This window comes from Triticum aestivum, chromosome 5B, assembly GCF_018294505.1.
Source record: "Triticum aestivum cultivar Chinese Spring chromosome 5B, IWGSC CS RefSeq v2.1, whole genome shotgun sequence".
Lineage (NCBI taxonomy): Eukaryota > Viridiplantae > Streptophyta > Magnoliopsida > Poales > Poaceae > Triticum > Triticum aestivum.
This window is the reverse complement of record NC_057807.1, coordinates 255,402,656-255,427,486: the sequence shown is the minus strand read 5'-3', so window position 1 is coordinate 255,427,486 and position 24,831 is coordinate 255,402,656. Positions and strand designations below refer to the sequence as shown.

The window sequence follows — 24,831 nt, the reverse complement described above, 5'->3', positions numbered from 1 at the left end:
ATCGGTGGAGGGATGTCGCGGCGGCTGTCGTTGCCGGCGGGCGAGCCGGTGACGGTGACCGTGTCGCCGACGAGAGGGAAGGGTGCTGGCGGCGGGAGCCCCTGGGATGGGGTCGTGAGGAGGGGGTCCGGGCTCACCAGCCCCGTGCCCAGGCACTCCATCGGCTCCTCCATCGCGACGCTGTAGGTCTCGCCGGTGCGCCTGAGCAGGGGAGCCGGTACGCCTCGCGGGACGGTGCCGACGCAAGCGCCGAGTTCGTACACTACACCGTGCACATCCCACCCACGCCGGACAGGACCATGGCGTCCGCGTCCACGGACGCGCCCGCAGCTGAGGAGGAGGGGGAGGTGTTGCCGGAGAGGAGCTACGTCTCCGGGACCATCTTCACCAGCGGCCTCAACTGCGTGACGCACGCCCACGTGCTCAGCAACTCCGCCGACGGCGCTCGGCCGGCCGCCTCCGTCAACATGTCCTGCAAGATGCGCGGCTGCGACATGCCGGCGTTGGCGGCCACCCGCCCTGTGATTATAGCTTCATGATCTGCGAGGAGTGCTACATGGACTGCGTCGCCGCCTCCGGCAACTGCACAGGCTGCAAGGAGGCCTACTCCGCCGGCAACGACACCGATGACTCCGTCGACGAGGACGACGACGACGCCATCTCCTCGTCGGAGGAGAGGGACCAGATGCCCGTGACATCCATGTCCAAGCGCTTCTCCATGGTGCACTCCATCAAGATGCCCATGCCCAGCAGCAACAACAAGCCGGCCGACTTCGACCACGCCCGGTGGCTCTTTGAGACCAAGGGCACCTACAGCTACGACAACGCTCTATGGCCCGAGAACGAGCATGGCAGCGGCGGCAACAGCGCTAGGGCCACCTCCGGATTCGTCGGCATCGAGGAGCCACCCAACTTCGATGCCCGTTGTTGCCGGCCCCTGATGAGGAAAACCAACGTCTCTCAGGCCATCCTCAGCCCATACAGGTACCAATTCCTCATGTAAAAACAAGCGATTTTGGTTCCCTCGCAGGCTCGCAGCTCCTTGACTCGTCGCTTGTTCCTCTGCCCTGTGCAGGATGCTGATTGCCATCCGGCTGGTGGAGCTGGGGTTCTTCCTGGCGTGGCGCATCCGGCACCCGAACCCGGACGCCATGTGGCTGTGGGGGCTGTCGGTGACGTGTGAGGTGTGGTTCGCCTTCTCATGGCTGCTCGACAGCCTCCCCAAGCTCTGCCCCGTCAACCGCCCTGCGACCTCGACGTCCTTGCCGACCGCTTCGAGTTGCTCACCGCATGCAACCCCAAGGGCCGCTCCGACCTCCCCGGCATCGACGTTTTCGTCTCCACCGCTGACCCGGAGAAGGAGCCGCCGCTTGTCACCGCGAACACCATCCTCTGCATCCTCGCCGCCGACTACCCGGTCGAGAAGCTCGCCTGCCACCTCTCCGACGACGGCGGCGCGCTCCTCACCCTTCGAGGCGCTCGCCGAGACCGCCAGCTTCACGCGCACGTGGGTGCCATTCTGCCGGAAGCACGGCGTCAAGCCGCGCTGCTCGGAGTCATACTTCGGCCAGAAGCGGGATTTCCTCAAGAACAAGGTGCGGCTGGACTTCGTCCGCGAGAGTTGGAAGGTGAAGCAGGAGTACGACGAGTTCAAGGTGCGGGTCAACTTGCCGACGGAGGCGATCCGACGGCGCTCCGACGCGTACAATGCCGGCGAGGAGCTACGAGCAAGAAGGCGCCTTCAAGAGGAGGCTGTGGCTGTCGGTGGCGTGCTGGGAGCAGCTCCGTTTGGCATAGACTGGGGTCGTGAAGGCGACATGGATGTCTGACGGCTCCCAGTGGGCCGGCACTTGGCTCGCCGGGGCGACGGATCACACGCGCGGCAACCACGCTGGCATCATTCAGGTGATTGATCGAATCCATAGATGTTGTTGCAGTTGACATACTAAATCCTTTCGAAATGCTTATTCAATCGATTCGAACTGCTCATGTATCTTCTCCAAATGATTGATGAACGCGCAGGCAATGCATGCGCCACCGGCGTCGGAGCCAGTGCTTGGCAGTGAGCCGGCAGAGTCCGGCGCGCTGATCGACACGGCGGGCGTGGACATCCGGCTGCCGATACTGGTGTACGTTTTGCGCGAGAAGAGGCCCGGGTACGACCACAACAAGAAGGCCGGTGCCATGAACACACTGGTCAGGACGAGTGCCATCATGTCGAACGGGCCCTTCATCCTCAACCTGGACTGCGACCACTACGTGCACAACTCGGCGGCGCTCCGCGAAGGGATGTGCTACATGCTCGACCACCGCGGCGACTGCGTCTGCTACGTGCAGTTCCCACAGCGGTTCGAGGGCATTGGCCCCAACGACCGGTACACCAACCACAACCTCGTCTTCTTCTATGTCGCCATGCGCGCCATGGACGGGCTGCAGGGCCCCATGTACATCAGCACAGGCTGCATCTTCCGCCGCACCGCTCTGTATGGGTTCAGCCCGCCGCGCGCCACCAAGCACCATGGCTGGCTCGGCAGGAAGAAGATCAAGCTGTTCCTGAGGAAGCCCACCATGGGGAAGAAAGACGGACAGGGAGCTAGTCATGGCGTTTTTGCAAAAAAAAACGGATCGAGTAGTATTCACCCTATGATCGACTACGTATGTGGCAGTCAAAGCGAGTTGGCGGCCGCTGACTCGGCCAAGTCAGCAAATACATACACAAAAACATACAAATGGACCAAAGTGAACCCCTTGCGCAAGTACTTGGACCGTACTTTGTGTATTTTGAAGTAGTGGTACCAATATATCAACCGGCTCAAGTTTAGTGACGTACAATGAATTTTTCTCGGCATTCAATGCCCCTTTTTTGAAGAAACCAGGTGCTATCGATGGCTAGTAAGGCTGGTCATAGTGGCGAGTAACTTATACTAGTGTCATGCATATGACAATAATTTAAGTTACTACCTTCATAGTGCAAAGTAAGGTTGGTTGTAATGGTAGTATCATGCATGCCAACTAGGCAAATTTGATGAGGTGGCATAGAATTAAATGAAGAAAGAGATGGTTGAGTATCATATCATGATACCATACTATATTAAATGATGTACTAATATGTGTCATGCATGACAATAAATGAGGTTAGCTATGATACTAACTTATGATATTAGCCCCTCCGTCTCAGTTTACAAGTCCTACGCGTATACCTAGGTTACCAATTTTATCACCTCAATATAAACTATATAACATAAAAATCATACCTTTTGAAAATAGAACATCTGAAGTTTATATTGGTATATTTTTTGTAATACATGACTTGTATTAGGTTGGTCAAATTGACAACCTAGGGGTACGCGCACGCCCTGTAAACTGAGAAAGAGGGAGTATGCACTACGGAACACTAGTATCATATGTATGATACTAGTATATGATACTCGCCATTACGACTAGCCTAACATAGTAGTAGTATATAGATGGCTTCATTTATTAGCTTGTAGACTCATCCTTTCTCGGGAAGCGCTATGTTACAGTAACATAGTATGTTACTCTAAACATCTCTCTCCTCATTAACTACATGTCACATAAGCAAAAATTCTTGGAATGCGCTATGTTACTATCTAAGTTACTCCCACTATGACTAGCCTCAATGGGTAGTAAGACTGGTCATAGTGGGGAGTAACTTATATTAGTGTCATGCATATGACACTAGTCTAAATTACTACCTTCATAATGCAAAGTAACATAGTAGCAGTATCATAGATGGCTTCATTTATTAGCTTGTAGACTCATCCTTTCTCGGAAAGCCCTATGTTACAATAACATATTATGTTACTCTAAACACCTCTCTCCTTATTAACTACATGTCACATAAGCAAAAATTTCTTGGAATGTGCTATGTTACTATCTAAGTTACTCCCACTATGACTAGCCTCAATGGGTAGTAAGACTGGTCATAGTGGGGAGTAACTTATACTAGTGTCATGCATATGACACCAGTCTAAATTACTACCTTCATAGTGCAAAAGTAACATATAGTAGCAGTATCATAGTGTTGGGGAACGTAGTAATTTTAAATAATTTCCTACGCACACGCAAGATCATAGTGATGTATAGCAACGAGAGGGGAGAGTGTTGTCCACATACCCTCGTAGACGGAAAGCGGAAGCGTCAGTTGACGCAGTTGATGTAGTCGAACGTCTTCGCGATCCAACCGATCAAGTACCGAACGCATGGTACCTTCGCGATCTGCACACGTTCAGCTCAGTGACGTCCCACGGACTCACGATCTGGTAGAGCTTTACGGGAGAGTTTCGTCATCACGACAACGTGATGACGGTGATGATGATTCTACCGACGCAGGGCTTCGCCTAAGCACCGCTACGTTATGACCGAGGTGGATTATGGTGGGAGGGGCACCGCACACGACTAAAAGATCAATGATCAATTGTTGTGTCTCCAAGGGGTGCCCCCCTCCCCGTATATAAAGGAGTGGAGGAGGGGGAGGGGGCCGGCCTCCCTAGGCGCGCCCCATGAGGAGTCCTACTCCCACCGAGAGTAGGACTCCCCGCTTCCTAGAGGGAGTAGGAGAGGAGAAGGAAGGGAGAGAGGGGGAAAGGAAAGGCCCCCCCTCCTTGTCCAATTCGAACTAGAGGGGGAGGGGCGCGCGACTGCCCTTGGTCGCCCCTCCTCTTCTCCACTTTGGCCCGATAGGCCCATTAGTCTCCCCGGGGGGGGTCCGGTAACCCACGGTACTCCGGTTTTTGCCCGAAACCATCCGGAACCTTTTCGATGTCCAAATATAGGCTTCCAATATATAGATCTTTATGTCTCGACCATTTCAAGGCTCCTCGTCATGTTCGTGATCACATCCGGGACTACAAATTATCTTCGGTTCATCAAAACACATAAACTCATAATACCGATCGTCACAGAACGTTAAGCGTGTGGACCCTACGGGTTCGAGAACTATGTAGACATGACCGAGACACGTCTCCGGTCAATAACCAATAGTGGAACCTGGATGCTCATATTGGTTCCTACATATTCTACGAAGATCTTTATCGGTCAAACTGCACAACACTATACGTTGTTCCCTTTGTCATCGGTATGTTACTTGCCTGAGATTCGATCGTCGGTATCTCAATACCTAGTTCAATCTCGTCACCGGCAAGTCTCTTTACTTGTTCCATAATGCATCATCCCGTAACTAACTCATTAGTCACATTGCTTGCAAGGCTTATAGTGATGTGCATTACCTAGAGGGCCCAGAGATACCTCTCCGACAATCGGAGTGACAAATCCTAATCTCGATCTATGCAAACTCAACAAGTACCATCGGAGACACCTGTAGAGCACCTTTATAATCACCCAGTTACGTTGTGACGTTTGGTAGCACACAAAGTGTTCCCCCGGTATTCGGGAGTTTCATAATCTCATAGTCATAGGAACATGTATAAGTCATGAAGAAAGCAATAGCAACAAACTATACGATCATAGTGCTAAGCTAACGAATGGGTCTTGTCCATCACATCATTCTCCTAATGATGTGATCATGTTCATCAAATGACAACACATGTCTATGGTCAGGAAACATAACCATCTTTGATAAACAGGCTAGTCAAGTAGAGGCATACTAGGGACACTCTGTTTGTCTATGTATTCACACATGTATCAAGTTTCCGGTTAATACAATTCTAGCATGAATAATAAAAATTTATCATGATATAAGTAAATAAATAATAACATTATTATTGCCTCTAGGACATATTTCCTTCAGTCTCCCACTTGCACTAGAGTCAATAATCTAGTTCACATCGTCATGTGATTCAACACCAATAGTTCATATCTTTATGTGATTAGTTCACATCACCATGTGACTAACACCCAAAGGGTTTACTAGAGTCAATAATCTAGTTCACATCACTATGTGATTAACACCCAAAGAGTACTAAGGTGTGATCATGTTTTGCTTATGAGAGAAATTTAGTCAATGGGTCTGTTACATTCAGATCCGTATGTATTTTGCAAATTTCTATGTCTACAATGCTCTGCACAGAGCTACTCTAGCAAATTGCTCCCACTTTCAATATGTATCCAGATTGAGACTTAGAGTCATCTAGATCGGTGTCAAAGCTTGCATCGATGTAACCTCTTATGACGAACTCTTTATCACCTCCATAATCGAGAAATATATCCTTATTCCACTAAGGATAATTTTGACCGTTGTCCAGTGATCTACTCCTAGATCACTATTGTACTCCCTTGCCAAACTCAGTGCAGGGTATACAATAGGTCTGGTACACAACGTGTCATACTTTATAGAACCTATGGCTGAGGCATAGGGAATGACTTTCATTCTCTCTCTATCTTCTATCATGGTTAGGCTTTGAGTCTTACTCAACTTCACACCTTGCAACACCAGCAAGAACTATTTCTTTGACTGTTCCATTTTGAACTACTTCAAAACTTGTCAAGGTATGTATTCATTGAAAAAACTTATCAATCGTTTTTGATCTATCTCTATAGATCTTGATGCTCAATATGTAAGCAACTTTACCGAGGTCTTTCTTTGAAAAACTCCTTTCAAACACTCCTTTATGCTTTCCATACAATTCTACATCATTTCTGATCAACAATATGTCGTTCACATATACTTATCAGAAAGGTTGTAGTGCTCCCACTCACTTTCTTGTAAATACAGGCTTCACCATAAGTCTGTATAAACCATATGCTTTGATCAACTCATCAAAGCGTACATTCCAACTCTGAGATGCTTGCACCAGTCCATAGATGAATCGCTGGAGCATGCACATTTTGTTAGCACCTTTAGGATCGACAAAACCTTCTGGTTGTATCATATACAATTCTTCTTTAAGAAATCCATTAAGGAATGCAGTTTTGATATCCATTTGCCAGATTTCATAAAATGTGGCAATTGCTAACACGATTCGGACAGATTTAAGCATCGCTACGAGTGAGAAAATCTCATCATAGTCAACACCTTGAACTTTGTCAAAAACCTTTTTCGACAAGTCTAGCTTTGTAGATAGTAACACTACTATCAGCGTCCGTCTTCCTCTTGAAGATCCATTTATTTTCTATGGCTTGCCGATCATCGGGCAAGTCAACCAAAGTCCACTTTTGTTCTCATGCATGGATCCCATCTCAGATTTCATGGCCTCAAACAATTTCGCAGAATCTAGGCTCATCATCGCTTCCTCATAGTTCGTAGGTTCGTCATGGTCAAGTAACATGACATCCAGAACAGGATTGTCGTACCACTCTGGTGCGGATCTTACTCTGGTTGATCTACGAGATTCGGTAGTAACTTGATCTGAAGTTATATGATCATCATCATTAGCTTCCTCACTAATTGGTGTAGGAGTCACAGGAACTGATTTCTGTGATAAACTACTTTCCAATAAGGGAGCAGATACAGTTACCTCATCAAGTTCTACTTTCCTCCCACTCACTTCTTTCGAGAGAAACTCCTTCTCTAAAAAGGATCCATTCTTATCAAAAAAATATCTTGCCTTTGGATCTGTGATAGAAGGTGTACCCAACAGTTTCCTTTGGGTATCCTATGAAGACACATTTCTCCGATTTGGGTTCGAGCTTATCAGGTTGAAACTTTTCACATAAGCATCGCAGCCCCAAATTTTAAGAAGCGACATCTTAGGTTTCTTGCTAAACCATAGTTCATACTGTGTCATCTCAACGGATTTAGACGGTGCCCTATTTAACGTGAATGCAATTGTCTCTATTGCATAACCCCAAATGATAGTGGTAAATCGGTAAGAGACATCATAGATTGCACCATATCCAATAAAGTACGGTTATGACATTCGGACACACCATTACGCTGTGGTGTTCCAGGTGGCATGGGTTTGTGAAACTATTCCGCATTGTTTTAATTGAAGACCAAACTCGTAACTCAAATAATTTCCTCCATGATCAGATCGTAGAAACTTTTATTTTCTTGTTACGATGATTTTCCACTTCACTCTGAAATTCTTTGAACTTTTCAAATGTTTCAGACTTATGCTTCATCAAGTAGATATACCCATATCTGCTCAGATCATCTGTGAAGGTGAGAAAAATAATGATACCCGCCGCGAGCCTCAATATTCATTGGACCACATACATTAGTATGTATGATTTCCAACAAATCCGTTGCTCGCTCCATTCTTCCGGAGAACGGGGTTTTAGTCATCTTACCCATGAGGCATGGTTCACAAGTACCAAGTGATTCCAAAATTCCATCAGTATGGAGTTTCTTCATGCGCTTTACACCAATATGACCTAAACGGCAGTGCCACAAATAAGTTGCACTATCATTATCAACTCTGCATCTTTTGGCATCGATATTATGTGTATCACTGTGATCGCGATTCAGTAAACCATTTACATTGGATGTAAGACCATAAAAGGTTTTATTCATGTAAACAGAATAACAATTATTCTCTGACTTAAATGAATAACCATATTGCAATAAACATGATCGAATCATATTCATGCTCAACGCAAACACCAAATAACATTTATTCAGTTCCAATGTTAATCCCGAAGGTAGAGGGAGTATGCGATGGTGATCTTATCAACCTTGGAAATATTTCCAACACACATCGTCACTTTGCCCATAACTAGTCTCTGTTTATTTTGCAACTCTTGTTTCGAGTTACTACTCTTAGCAACTGAACTAGTATCAAATACCGAGGGGTTGCTATAAACACTAGTAAAGTACACATCAATAACATGTATATCAAATATACCTTTGTTCACTTTGCCATCCTTCTTATCCGCCTAGTATCTAGGGGCAGTTCTGCTTCCAGTGACCATTTCCTTTGCAATAGAAGCACTCAGTTTCAGGCTTGGGTCTAGCTTTGGGCTTCTTCATGGGAGTGACAACTTGTTTGTCATTCTTCTTGAAGTTCCCTTTCTATTCCTTTGCCCTTTTCTTGAAACTAGTGGTCCTGTTAACCATCAACATTTGATGCTCTTTTCTTGATTTCTACCTTCGTCGATTTTAGCATCGCGAAGAGTTCGGGAATTACTTTCGTCATCCCTTGCATATTATAGTTCATCACGAAGTTCTAGTTGTTGAGGAACGTTGCATAAAATAAAAAATTTCCTACGTTCACCAAGATCAATCTAGGAGTTCATCCAGCAATGAGAGAGAGGATTGCATCTACATACCCTTGTAGATCGCGAGCGGAAGCGTTCAAGAGAACGGGGTTGAGGGAGTCATACTCGTCGTGATCCAAATCACCGGAGATCCTAGCGCCGAACGGACGGCACCTCCGCGTTCAACACACGTACGGTCAGCATGACGTCTCCTCCTTCTTGATCCAGCAAGGGGGAAGGAGAGGTTGATGAAGATCCAGCAGCACGACGGCGTGGTGGTGGATGCAGCAGGGATCCGGCAGGGCTTCGCCAAGCGTCTGTGGGAGGGAGAGGTGTAGCAAGGGGGAAGGGAGGCGCCAAGTGCAAGGGTGCGGCTGCCCTCCCTCCCTCCTCTTTATATAGGGTCCCCAGGGGGGCGCCGGCCCTAGGAGATAAGATCTCCTAGGGGGGCGGTGGCCAAGGGGGGTGCCTTGCCCCCCAAGGCAAGTGGACGCGCCCCCTCCCCTAGGGTTCCCAACCCTAGGCGCAGGGGGGGCCAAGGGGGGGGGCACCAGCCCACCAGGGGCTGGTTCCCCTCCTACCTCAGCCCATGGGGCCCTCCGGGATAGGTGGCCCCACCCGGTGGACCCCCGGGACCCTTCCGGTGGTCCCGGTACAATACCGGTGACCCATGAAACTTTCCCGATGGCCGAAACTCGACTTCCCATATATAATTCTTTACCTCCAGACCATTCCGGAACTCCTCGTGACGTCCGGGGTCTCATCCAAGACTCCGAACAACTTTCGGCTTGCTGCATACTAATGTCTCTACAACCCTAGCGTCACCGAACCTTAAGTGTGTAGACCCTACGGGTTCGGGAGATATGCAGACATGACCGAGATGCCTCTCCGGTCAATAACCAACAGCAGGATCTGGATACCCATGTTGGCTCCCACATACTCCTCGATGATCTCATCGGATGAACCACGATGTCGAGGATTCAATTAACCCCGTCTACAATTCCCTTTGTCAATCGGTACGTTACTTGCCCAAGACTCGATCGTCAGTATCCCAATACCTCGTTTAATCTCGTTACCGGCAAGTCACTTTACTCGTACCGTAATGCATGATCCCGTGACCAGACACTTGGTCACATTGAGCTCATTATGATGATGCATTACCGAGTGGGCCCAGAGATACCTCTCCGTCATACGGAGTGATAAATCCCAGTCTCGATTCGTGCCAACCCAACAGACACTTTCGGAGATACCCGTAGTGCACCTTTATAGCCACCCAGTTACGTTGTGATGTTTGGCACACCCAAAGCACTCCTACGGTATCCGGGAGTTGCACAATCTCATGGTCTAAGGAAATGATACTTGACAATTGGAAAAGCTCTAGCTAAACGAACTACACGATCTTTGAGCTATGCTTAGAATTGGATCTTGTCCATCACATCATTCTCCTAATGATGTGATCCCATTATCAATGACATCCAATGCCCATAGTCAGGAAATCATGACTATCTGTTGATCAACGAGCTAGTCAACTAGAGGCTTACCAAGGACATGTTGTGGTCTATGTATTCACACATGTATTACGATTTTCGGATAACATAGTTATAGCATGAATAATAGACAATTATCATGAACAAAGAAATATAATAATAACCATTTTATTATTGCCTCTAGGGCATATTTCCAATAGTCTCCCACTTGCACTAGAGTCAATATTCTAGTTACATTGTAATGAATCGAACACCCACTGCATTCTGGTGTTGATCATGTTTTGCCCTAGGGAGAGGTTTAGTCAACGGATCCGCTACATTCAGGTCCGTATGCACTTTACAAAATATCTATGTCTCCATCTTGAACATTTTCACGAATGGAGTTGAAGCGACGCTTGATGTGCCTGGTCTTCTTGTGAAACCTGGGCTCCTTGGCAAGTGCAATAGCTCCAGTGCTGTCACAGAAGAGTGTGACCGACCCCGATGCATTGGGTATGACTCCTAGGTCGGTGATAAACTCCTTCACCCAGATTGCTTCATGCGCTGCCTCCGAGGCTGCCATGTACTCCGCTTCACATGTAGATCTCGCCACGACGCTTTGCTTGCAACTGCACCAGCTTACTGCCCCACCATTCAAAATATACACGTATCCGGTTTGTGACTTAGAGTCATCCAGATCTGTGTCGAAGCTAGCGTCGACGTAACCCTTTACGACGAGCTCTTCGTCACCTCCATATACGAGAAACATGTCCTTAGTCCTTTTCAGGTACTTAAGGAAGTTCTTAACCGCTGTCCAGTGTTCCTTGCCGGGATTACTTTGGTACCTTCCTACCAAACTTACGGCAAGGTTTATATCAGGTCTGATACAGGTCATGGCATACATGATAGACCCTATGGCTGAGGCATAGGGGATGGCACTCATCTCTTCTTTATCTTCTGCCGTGGTCGGGCATTGAGCCGAGCTCAATTTCACACCTTGCAACACAGGCAAGAACCCCTTCTTGGACTGATCCATATTGAACTTCTTCAATATCTTATCAAGGTATGTGCTTTGTGAAAGACCTATGAGGCGTCTCGATCTATCTCTATAGATTTTGATGCCTAATATGTAAGCAGCTTCTCCAAGGTCCTTCATTGAAAAACACTTATTCAAGTAGGCCTTTATGTTGTCCAAAAGTTCTATATCATTTCCCATCAAAAGTATGTCATCCACATATAATATGAGAAATGCTACAGAGCTCCCACTCACTTTCTTGTAAACGCAGGCTTCTCCATAAGTCTGCATAAACCCGAACGCTTTAATCATCTCATTAAAGCGAATGTTCCAACTCCGAGATGCTTGCACCAGCCCATAGATGGAGCGCTGGAGCTTGCATACCTTGTTAGCATTCTTAGGGTCGACAAAACCTTCCGGCTGCATCATATATAGTTCTTCCTTAAGGTGACCATTAAGGAAAGCCGTTTTGACGTCCATTTGCCATATCTCATAATCATAGTATGCGGCAATTGCTAACATGATTCGGACGGACTTCAGCTTCGCTACGGGAGAAAAAGTCTCATCGTAGTCAATCCCTTGAACTTGTCGATAACCCTTAGCGACAAGTCGAGCTTTATATATGGTGACATTACCATCTGTGTCCGTCTTCTTCTTAAAGATCCATTTGTTTTCTATCGCTCGCCGATCATCGGGCAAGTCTGTCAAAGTCCATACTTCGTTTTCATACATGGATCCTATCTCGGATTGCATGGCTTCAAGCCATTTGTTGGAATCTGGGCCCGCCATTGCTTCTTCGTAGTTCGAAGGTTCACCATTGTCTAACAACATGATTTCCAAGACAGGGTTGCCGTACCACTCTGGCGCGGAACGTGTCCTTGTGGACCTTCGAAGTTCAGTAGGAGTTTGATCTGAAGTATCTTGATCACCATCATGAACTTCCTCTCTTGTCGGTGCTGGCACCACAAGAACATCTTCCTGAGTTGCGCTACTTAGCGTTTCAAGAGGTAGTACTTCATCAAGCTCTACTTTCCTCCCACTTAATTCTTTCGAGAGAAACTCTTTCTCCAGAAGGGACCCGTTCTTGGCAACAAAGATCTTGCCTTCAGATCTTAGGTAGAAAGTATACCCTATGGTTTCCTTAGGGTATCCTATGAATACGCATTTTTCCGACTTGGGTTCGAGCTTCTCAGGTTGAAGTTTCTTGACATAAGCATCGCATCCCCAAACTTTTAGAAAAGACAGCTTAGGTTTCTTCCCAAACCATAATTCATACGGTGTCGTCTCAACGGATTTAGACGGTGCCCTATTGAAAGTGAATGTAGCTGTCTCTAGAGCGTATCCCCAAAATGATAGCGGTAAATCAGTAAGTGACATCATAGATCGCACCATATCCAATAGAGTGCGATTACGACGTTCGGACACACCATTTCGCTGAGGTGTTCCAGGCGGCGTGAGTTGTGAAATGATTCCACATTTCCTTAAGTGCGTACCAAATTCGTGACTTAAATATTCTCCCCCACGATCTGATCGTAGGAACTTTATCTTTCGGTCACGTTGATTCTCTACCTCATTCTGAAATTCCTTGAACTTTTCAAAGGTCTCAGACTTGTGTTTCATCAAGTAGACATACCCATATCTACTCAAGTCATCAGTGAGAGTGAGAACATAACGATATCCTCCGCGAGCCTCAACGCTCATTGGACCGCACACATCAGTATGTATGATTTCCAATAAGTTGGTTGCTCGCTCCATTGTTCCGGAGAACGGAGTCTTGGTCATCTTGCCCATGAGGCATGGCTCGCATGTGTCAAACGATTCATAATCTAGAGACTCTAAAAGTCCATCAGCATGGAGCTTCTTCATGCGCTTGACACCAATGTGACCAAGGCGGCAGTGCCACAAGTATGTGGGACTATCGTTATCAACCTTACATCTTTTGGTATTCACACTATGAATATGTGTAACATTATGCTCGAGATTCATTAAGAATAAACCATTCACCAGCGGGGCATGACCATAAAACATATCTCTCATATAAATAGAACAACCATTATTCTCGGATTTAAATGAGTATCCATCTTGAATTAAACGAGATCCTGATACAATGTTCATGCTCAAAGTTGGTATTAAATAACAACTATTGAGGTTTAAAACTAATCCCGTAGGTAAATGTAGAGGTAGCGTGCCGACGGCGATCACATCGACCTTGGAACCATTCCCGACGCGCATCGTCACCTCGTCCTTCGCCAGTCTCCGCTTATTCCGCAGCTCCTGCTTTGAGTTACATATATGAGCAACCGCACCGGTATCAAATACCCAAGAGCTACTACGAGTACTGGTAAGGTACACATCAATTACATGTATATCACATATACCTTTGGTTTTGCCGGCCTTCTTGTCCGCTAAGTACTTGGGGCAGTTCCGCTTCCAGTGACCACTTCCCTTGCAATAAAAGCACTCAGTCTCAGGCTTGGGTCCATTGCTTGACTTCTTCCTGGCAACCGGCTTACCAGGCGCGGCAACTTCCTTGCCGTCCTTCTTGAAGTTCTTCTTACCCTTGCCTTTCTTGAACTTAGTGGTTTTATTCACCATCAACACTTGATGTTTCTTTTTGATCTCTACCTCTACTGATTTCAGCATTGAATATACCTCAGGAATGGTCTTTTCCATCCCCTGCATATTGAAGTTCATCACAAAGCTCTTGTAGCTCGGTGGAAGCGACTGAAGGATTCTGTCAATGACCGTGTCATCAGGGAGATTGACTCCCAGCTGAGTCAAGAGGTTGTGCAACCCAGACATCTTGAGTATGTGCTCACTGACAGAACTATTTTCCTCCATCTTACAACTGAAGAATTTGTCGGAGACTTCATATCTCTCGACCCGGGCATGAGCTTGGAAAACCATTTTCAGCTCCTCGAACATCTCATATGCTCCGTGTTGCTCAAAACGCTTTTGGAGCCCCGGTTCTAAGCTGTAAAGCATGCCGCACTGAACGAGGGAGTAATCATCAGCACGAGACTGCCAAGCGTTCATAACGTCTTGGTTCTCTAGGATTGGTGCTTCACCTAGCGGCGCTTATAGGACATAATCTTTCTTGGCTGCTATGAGGATGATCCTCAGGTTTCGGATCCAGTCCGTATAGTTGCTGCCATCGTCTTTCAGCTTGGTTTTCTCTAGGAACGCGTTGAAGTTCAGGTGGACATGAGCGTTGGCCATTTGATCTACAAGACATATTGTAAAGATTTTAGACTAAGTTCATGATAATTAAGTTCATCTACTCAAATTATTTATGAACTCCCACTTAGACAGAGATCCCTCTAGTCATCTAAGTAAAACATGATCCGAGTCAACTAGGCCGTGTCCGATCATCGCGTGAGACGGACTAGTTAACATCGGTGAATATCTTCATGTTGATCGTATCTTCTATACGACTCATGCTCGACCTTTCGGTCTTCTGTGTTCCAAGGCCATGTCTGTACATGCTAGGCTCGTCAAGTCAACCTAAGTGTATTGCGTGTGTAAATCTGGCTTACACCCGTTGTATTCAAACGATAGGATCTATCATATCATCACGTGGTGCTTCGAAACAACGAACCTTCGCAACGGTGCACAGTTAGGGGGAACACTTTTCTTGAAATTATTATGAGGGATCATCTTACTTACTACCGTCGTTCTAAGTAAACAAGATGAAAAACATGATAAACATCACATGCAATCAAATAGTGACATGACATGGCCAATATCATATAGCTCCTTTGATCTCCATCTTCGGGGCTCCATGATCATCTTCGTCACCGGCATGACACCATGATCTCCATCATCGTGTCTCCATCATCGTGTCTCCATGAAGTTGCTCGCCAACTATTACTTCTACTACTATGGCTAACGCGTTTAGCAATAAAGTAAAGTAATTTACATGGCGTTTCTCAATGACACGCAGGTCATACAAAAAATAAAGACAACTCCTATGGCTCCTGCCGGTTGTCATACTCATCAACATGCAAGTCGTGATTCCTATTACAAGAACATGATCTCATACATCACATATATATCATTCATCATTCATCACAACTTTTGGCCATACCATATCACAAAACACTTGCTGCAAAAACAAGTTAGACGTCCTCTAATTGTTGTTGCAAGTTTTTACGTGGCTTCTATAGGTGATCTAGCAAGAACGTTTTCTTACCTACGTACAAGCCACAACGTGATTTGCCAACTTCTATTTACCCTTCATAAGGACCCTTTTCATCGAATCCGCTCCAACTAAAGTGGGAGAGACAGACACCCGCTAGCCACCTTATGCAACTAGTGCATGTTAGTCTGTGGAACCTGTCTCACGTAAGCGTACGTGTAAGGTCGGTCCGGGCCGCTTTATCCCACAATATCGCTGAAGCAAAATAAGACTAGTAGTGGCAAGAAAGTTGACAACATCTACGCTCACAACAAATTGTGTTCTACTCGTGCAAAGAGAACTACGCATAGACCTAGCTCATGATGCCACTGTTGGGGAACGTTGCATAAAATAAATTTTTTCCTACGTTCACCAAGATCAATCTAGGAGTTCATCCAGCAACGAGAGAGAGGATTGCATCTACATAACCTTGTAGATCGCGAGCGGAAGCGTTCAAGAGAACGGGGTTGAGGGAGTCGTACTCGTCGTGTTCCAAATCACCGGAGATCCTAGCGCCGAACGGACGGCACCTCCATGTTCAACACACGTACGGTCAGCGTGACGTCTCCTCCTTCTTGATCCAGCAAGGGGGAAGGAGAGGTTGATGAAGATCCAGCAGCACGACGGCGTGGTGGTGGATGCAGCAGGGATCCGGCAAGGCTTCGCCAAGCGTCTGCGGAAGGGAGAGGTGTAGCAAGGGGGAAGGGAGGCGCCAAGTGCAAGGGTGCGGCTGCCCTCCCTCCCCCCTCTTTATATAGGGTCCCCAGGGGGGCGCCGACTCTAGGAGATGAGATCTCCTAGGGGGCGGCGGCCAAGGGGGGTGCCTTGTCCCCCAAGGCAAGTGGAGGCGCCCCTCCCCTAGGGTTCCCAACCCTAGGCGCAGGGGGGGCCAAGGGGGGGAGCACCAGCCCACCAGGGGCTGGTTCCCCTCCCACTTCAGCCCGTGGGGCCCTCTGGGATAGGTGGCCCCACCCGGTGGACCCCCGGGACCCTTCCGGTGGTCCCCGTACAATACCGGTGACCCCCGAAACTTTCCCGATGGCCGAAACTCGACTTCCCATATATAATTCTTTACCTCCGGACCATTCCAGAACTCCTCGTGACGTCCGAGATCTCATCCGGGACTCCTAACAACTTTCAGTTTGCTGCATAATAATATCTCGACAACCCTAGCGTCACCGAATCTTAAGTGTGTAGACCCTACGGGTTCGGGAGATATGCAGACATGACCGAGACGCCTCTCCGGTCAATAACCAACAACGGGATCTAGATACCCATGTTGGCTCCCATATACTCCTCGATGATCTCATCGGATGAACCACGATGTCGAGGATTCAATTAACCCCGTATACAATTCCCTTTGTCAATCGGTACGTTACTTGCCCGAGACTCGATCGTCGGTATCCCAATACCTCGTTTAATCTCATTACCGACAAGTCACTTTACTCGTACCGTAGTGCATGATCCCGTGACCAGACACTTGGTCACATTGATCTCATTATGATGATGCATTACCGAGTGGGCCCAAAGATACCTCTCCATCATACGGAGTGACAAATCCCAGTCTCGATTCGTGCCAACCCAACAGACACTTTCGGAGATACCCGTAGTGCACCTTTATAGCCACCCAGTTACGTTGTGACGTTTGGCACACCCAAAGCACTCCTACGGTATCCGGGAGTTGCACAATCTCATGGTCTAAGGAAATGATACTTGACAATTGGAAAAGCTCTAGCTAAACGAACTACACGATCTTTGAGCTATGCTTAGAATTGGGTCTTGTCCATCACATCATTCTCCTAATGATGTGATCCCGTTATCAATGACATCCAATGCCCATAGTCAGGAAATCATGACTATCTGTTGATCAACGAGCTAGTCAACTAGAGGCTTACCAGGGACATGTTGTGGTCTATGTATTCACATGTGTATTACGATTTCCGGACAACACAGTTATAGCATGAATAATAGACAATTATCATGAACAAATAAATATAATAATAACCATTTTATTATTGCCTCTAGGGCATATTTCCAACACTAGTAACTTGGTGATAGTGACTAGAGAACTTTGTCAATTACTATCTTATCTAGAAGATTAACTCCCACTTGATTCAAGCAATTGTAGTACCCAGACAATCTAAACACATGCTCACTGGTTGAGCTATTCTCCTCCATCCTGTTGGCGAAGTATTGTCCGAGGTCTCATACCTCTCGACATGGGCATGAGTGTGAAATACCAATTTCTACTCTTGGAACATCTTATATGCTCCGTGGCATTCAAAACATTTTTGAAGTCGCGGTTCTAAGCCGTAAAGCATGCTGCACTAAACTATCAAGTAGTCATCATACTGAGCTTTGTAAATGTTCATAACGTCTGCATGTGCTCTTGCAATAGGTCTGTCACCTAGCGGTGCATCAAGGACATAATTCTTCTATGCAGCAATGAGGATAATCCTCAGATCACGGACCAAGTCTGCAACTTTGCTACTATCTTCTTTCAACTTATTTTCTTTAGGAACATATCAAAAATAAACGGGGAGCAACATCGCGAGCTATTGATCTACAACATAGTTATGCAAATACTATCAGGACTAAGTTCATGATAAATTAAAGTTCAATTAATCATATTACTTAAGAACTCCCACTTAGATAGACATCCCTCTAATCATCTAAGTGATCACGTGATCCATATCAACTAAACCATGTCCGATCATCACGTGAGATGGAGTAGTTTTCAATGGTGAACATCACCATGTTGATCATATCTAATATATGATTCACGCTCGACCTTTCGGTCTCAGTGTTCCGAGGCCATATCTGCATATGCTAGGCTCGTCAAGTTTAACCCGAGTATTCTGCATGTGCAAAACTGGCTTGCACCCGTTGTATGTGAACGTAGAGCTTATCACACCCGATCATCACGTGGTGTCTCAGCACGACGAACTTTTGCAACGGTGCATACTCAGGGAGAACACTTGTACCTTGTAATTTAGTGATAGATCATCTTATAATGCTACCGTCGATCTAAGCAAAATAAGATGCATAAAGGATAAACATCACATGCAATCAATATAAGTGATATGATATGGCCATCATAATCTTGTGTCTGTGATCTCCATATCCATAGCACCATCATGATCACCATCGTCACCGGCGCGACACCTTGATCTCCATCGTAGCATCGTTGTCGTCTCGCCAACTATTGCTTCTACGACTATCGCTACCGCTTAGTGATAAAGTAAAGCAATTACAGGGCGATTGCATTGCATACAATAAAGCAGCAACCATATGGCTCTTGCCAGTTGCCAATAACTCTGTTACAAAACATGATCATCTCATACAATAAAATTTAGCATCATGTCTTGACCATATCACATCATAACATGCCCTGCAAAAACAAGTTAGACGTCCTCTACTTTGTTGTTGCAAGTTTTACGTGGCTGCTACGGGCTGAGCAAGAACCGTTCTTACCTACGCATCAAAACCACAACGATATTTCGTCAAGTATGTGCTGTTTTAACCTTCAACAAGGACCGGACGTAGCCACACTCGATTCAAGTAAAGTTGGAGAAACTGACACCCGCTAGCCACCTGTGTGCGAAGCACGGCGGTAGAACTAGACTCGCGTAAGCGTACGCGTAATGTCGGTCCGGGCCGCTTCATTCGACAATACCGCCGAATCAAAGTATGACATGCTGGTAAGCAGTATGACTAGTATCACCCACAACTCACTTGTGTTCTACTCGTGCATATAACATCTACGCATCAACCTGGCTCGGATGCCTCTGTTGGGGAATGTGGTAATTTCAAAAAAATTCCTACGCACACACAAGATCATGGTGATGTATATCAACGAGAGGGGAGAGTGTTGTCCACATACCCTCGTTGACCGAAAGCGGAAGTGGCAGTTGACGCGGTTGATGCAGTCGAACGTCTTCGCGATCCAACCGATCAAGTACCAAACGCATGGTACCTCCGCGATCTGCACACATTTAGCTCAGTGACGTCCCATGAACTCACGATCCAGTAGAACTTCACGGGAGAGTTTCGTTAGCATGATAGTGTGATGACGGTGATGATGATTCTACCGACGCAGGGCTTCGCCTAAGCACCGCTACGATATGACCGAGGTGGATTATGGTGGAAGGGGGCACCTCACACGGCTAAAAGATCAATGATCAATTTTTGTGTCTCCATGGGGTGCCCCCTCCACGTATATAAAGGAGTGGAGGAGGGGGAGGGGGCCGGCCTCCCTAGGCGCGCCCAATGAGGAGTCCTACTTCCACCGGGAGTAGGACTCCCCCCTTCCAAGAGGGAGTAGGAGAGGAGAAGGAAGGGAGAGAGGGGGAAAGGAAAGGGGGGCGCCGCCCCCCCTCCTTGTCCAATTTGGACTAGAGGGGGAGGGGCGCACGGCTGCCCTTGGCCGCCCCTCCTCTTCTCCACTTTGGCCCAATAGGCACGTTAGTCTCCCCCGGGGGAGGGGGTCCGATAACCCCCCGGTACTCCGGTTTTTGCCTGAAACCATCGGAACCTTTCCGATGTCCAAATATAGGCTTACAATCCATCGATCTTTATGTCTCGACCATTTTGAGACTCCTCGTCATGTCCGTGATCACATCCGGGACTCTGAACTATCTTCGGTTCATCAAAACACATAAACTCATAATACTGATCGTCATAGAACGTTAAGCGTGCGTGCAGACCCTACGGGTTCAAGAACTATGTAGACATGACCGAGACATGTCTTCGGTCAATAACCAATAGCGGAACCTGGATGGTCATATTGGTTCGTACATATTCTACGAAGATCTTTATCGGTCAAACCGCACAACACTATACGTTGTTCCCTTTGTCATCAGTATGTTACTTGCCCGAGATTCGATCGTCAGTATCTCAATACCTAGTTCAATCTCGTCACTGGCAAGTCTCTTTACTCATTCCATAATGCATCATCCCGTAACTAACTCATTAATCACATTGCTTGCAAGGCTTATAGTGATGTGCATTACCGAGAGGGCCCAGAGATACCTCTCCGATAATCGGAGTGACAAATCCTAATATCGATCTATGCCAACTCAACAAGTACCATCGGAGACACCTGTAGAGCACCTTTATAATCACCCAGTTACGTTGTGACGTTTGGTAGCACACAAAGTGTTCCCCTGGTATTCGGGAGTTTCATAATCTCATAGTCATAGGAACATGTATAAGTCATGAAGAAAGCAATAGCAACAAACTATACGATCATAGTGCTAAGCTAACGGATGGGTCTTGTCCATCACATCATTCTCCTAATGATGTGATCCTGTTCATCAAATGACAACACATGTCTATGGTCAGGAAACATAACCATCTTTGATAAACAAGCTAGTCAAGTTAAGGCATACTAGGGACACTCTGTTTGTCTATGTATTCACACATGTATCAAGTTTCCGATTAATACAATTCTAGCATAAATAATAAACATTTATCATGATATAAGGAAATAAATAATAACATTATTATTGCCTCTAGGGCATATTTCCTTCACATAGATGGCTTCATTTATTAGCTTGTAGACTCATCCTTTCTCGGGAAGCGCTATGTTACAGTAACATATTATGTTACTCTAAACACCTCTCTCCTCATTAACTACATGCCACATAAGCAAAAACTTCTTGGAATGCGCCATATTACTATCTAAGTTACTCCCACTATGACTATCCTAACATAGACTAGTAACATGCATACGTTACTAGTCTATGTTACTACTCCCTCCGGTCCGGTGTATAGGGCTCGCTAGGAATCACAGGGCGACCAAGGTGGATTTCTACTGGCTACGTTCCATCTCCTCTTATCGTACGTCTCCACCTATCAGCGATTAGTTAGGATCTTTTATTTAATTCCTGCTTTTAAGGCTGGCAACCCAAGCGTCTTTGAGGCCCACCAAAAGGAGCTGCTAGCACCCGTTCACATTTGCATGCAACCAAAAGAAAAGAGCTGCTAGTGCATGAGTGCGACCAGGAGTAATTCGTGCGGGGAGAGAGAGCCCCAACTGTTGCAATTAATTAGCCTAATTAATTCTAGCGGGCCTTATTTCTATGGTGTTTCAGAACAAATAGAAATTGCTAGTGAGCCCTATACACCGGACCGGAGGGAGTACCTCTATACTGGGGAGTAACTTATATGTGGTAACATGCAACACTTCATTTATTAGGCTATAGACTCTGTATGATGTTACTCATACTAGTAGTAACCACCTATGTTACCACATGCCTCTCTTTCTTCATTTATTGCTTGCCACATCATCTATTTTATCTAGATACTCCCTCTGGTCCGGTGTATAGGGCTCACTAGCAATTTCTATTTGTTCTGAAACACCACAGAAATAAGGCCCGCTAGAATTAATTAGGCTAATTAATTGTAACAGCTGGGGCTCTCTCTCCCCGCACGAATTACTCCTGGCCGCACCCGTGCGCTAGCAGCTCCTTTCTTTTGGTTGCATGCAAATGTGAACGGGCGCTAGTAGCTCCTTTTGGTGGGCCTCAAAGGCGCTTGGGTTGCCAACCTTAAAAGCAAGAATTAAATAAAAGATCCTAACTAATCGCTGATAGGTGGAGACATACGATAAGAGGAGATGGAACATAGCCAGTAGAAAACCACCTTGGTCGCGCTGCGATTCCTAGCGAGCCCTACACACCGGACCGGAGGGAGTATGTATGATGTTACTACCTATGTTACTACCACTATGGGTAGTCTTAGTCTTTTGCTCCGCATATTAAATTCTACAATTTTTTTCTATGGCTTGTACTACTTTGTGCACAGATTAATTTATCGACTCATGGCATTCATGAAGTACAATCTTTCGATGTTGGACCGTGACACAAGGTTTACCCTATGGCAAGTCAAGATGCACGCGTTGTTGGCAGAGGCCAACTATGATGAAGCATTGGATAGTTTGGAGAAGAACCGGATTCAGGACTGAAATGATGAGGAGAAAAGAAAGGCTTTGTCATAAATTCAACTCCATTTGCATAATGATATTTTGCAGGGAGTTTTGAGCGAGAAAATTGTCGTCGCTCTATGGTTAAAGCTGGAAGGGATTTGCATGGCAAAAGATCTCATCAGTAAGATGCATTCGAAGCAAAAAATATTCCTGCACGGGTTACCCGAGGAAGGTAATGTTTTGAACATATTTCAGAATTTACGGAGATTATATCCGATCTTGATGCAATGGATGTTAAGTATGAAGAGGAAGATACTGCTTTAATGTTACTTTGTTCACTGCCAAGTTCTTATACCAATTTTAAAGACGTCATATTATATAGTCGTGATACTCTCACGCTTAATGAAGTTTATGAAGCTTTGAACTCTAAGGAGAAGATGAAACAAATGGTGCCTCATGATGGTTCAAGTTCATCCCAAGCTGAGGAATTATCTGTTCGTGACAGGATAAAGGAGAATAACTCACATAATGGAAATAGAGGCGAAAGTAAGAACGGCCACAAGGGTCGGTCACAATCCAAAGACAAGAAATATTGCAGACATTGCAAGAGGGACGGGCATGACATATCAGAATGTTTCAAGTAGCAGAATAAAGAAATGAGGAAAGGTAACAAACAAGATGAAAATTTTATAATGTTGCTTGTGATGATAGTTCCGATGATGCTCTTGTTATTATTGCTGGATGTGCTAAGACCAATGATGAGTGGGTACTTGACATTGCATGTACTTTTCATATGTGTCCACATAGAGATAGGTTTACTACTTTTGATTCTACTAATGTTGCGGTTCCGTTTTGGGTTTCAATAATTCACCATGCAATATTGAAGGCATGGGTTTCATTCAAATCAAGATGTTTGATGGCACAATCAGAACTTTGACAGATGTTAGGTATATTTCGAAGACGAAGAGAAATCTTATCTCTGTGAGTGCCCTTGATGCAAAGGGGTACAAATATTCAGGTGGAGATAGTGTTTTTAAAGTCACCAAAGGTTCTTTTATGGTGATGAAAGGTGACTTAAGTTCGAGTAATGGTCTTTATTACCTTCGAGGTTCTACCATTTCAGGTAACACTACTTCAGTCATTTCAAAGAATTGTAATTGTGATGCTGCTAACCGATAACCCACAAGTATAGGGGATCGCAACAGTTTTCGAGGGTAGAGTATTCAACCCAAATTTATAGATTCGACACAAGGGGAGACAAAGAATATTTGCAAGTATTAGCAACTGAGTTGTCAATTCAACCACACCTAGAGATTAAATATCTGCAGCAAAGTGATCAGTAGCAAAGTAGTATGATAGTTTTTTATAGTACTGGTAACAGCAATAGTAATGATAACAGTGATAACAAAGATGATCAAATGCCACCAGAGCAAGATCAAAATTCCATGGTGCTAGACAATTCTACAGTTTTTGAATCTGAATCTAATGGCAACATGAGTCATGCAGGCATAGATGATGTCATGGAGGTGGATCCACCTGCCAATGATGATGAGGTGGATCCACCTGCCAATGATGATGAGGTGGAAATTAATAATGATCTGGCCATTGTGCCATATGTCCCTCCTGTCTGGCCATCTGCTCTTGTGGAGGTCACCTTTCCTGTGGTTCCTTGTGGACCTCCACTATCGCCTGAGATGATACGGAGGAGATCATTTGAGAAGCTTCTTGCTGTTGGCATTCTTGCTCCTACATCAAATCCAATGTACACGCAGCTCAAGCCCAAATGGTCATGGGAGGATGCCTTCGAACTAGAGTTTCAATTCCTCTACAACTCACATTTGATGAGAACCTGCTGGTTTCCGAGGAGCCACCAATGACCAGTGTTCACATGCCTGTGGCAAGAGCTCTGTTCAAGGCAACAGTGTCAAACAAGGAAGATATGCTTTCCTCTCCGGCTCATACTGAAGATCAATTTTCTTTTTCAGCACAACAAATTCGCAAGACCACCAAGAGAAAGAAAGCTCTGGTACTGATACGTCTCCAACGTATCTATAATTTATGAAGCATTCATGCTATTATATTATCCATCTTGGATGTTTAATGGGCTTTACTATGCACCTTTATACTA

The 24,831-nt window shown here is 45.9% G+C and overlaps 1 pseudogene; it reads left to right on the top strand.

Moving 5' to 3' along the window:
* Window positions 1–12: 12 nt before the first annotated feature.
* LOC123114731 (cellulose synthase-like protein D4) lies at window positions 13–24,580 on the top strand (annotated as a pseudogene).
* Window positions 24,581–24,831: the final 251 nt, after the last annotated feature.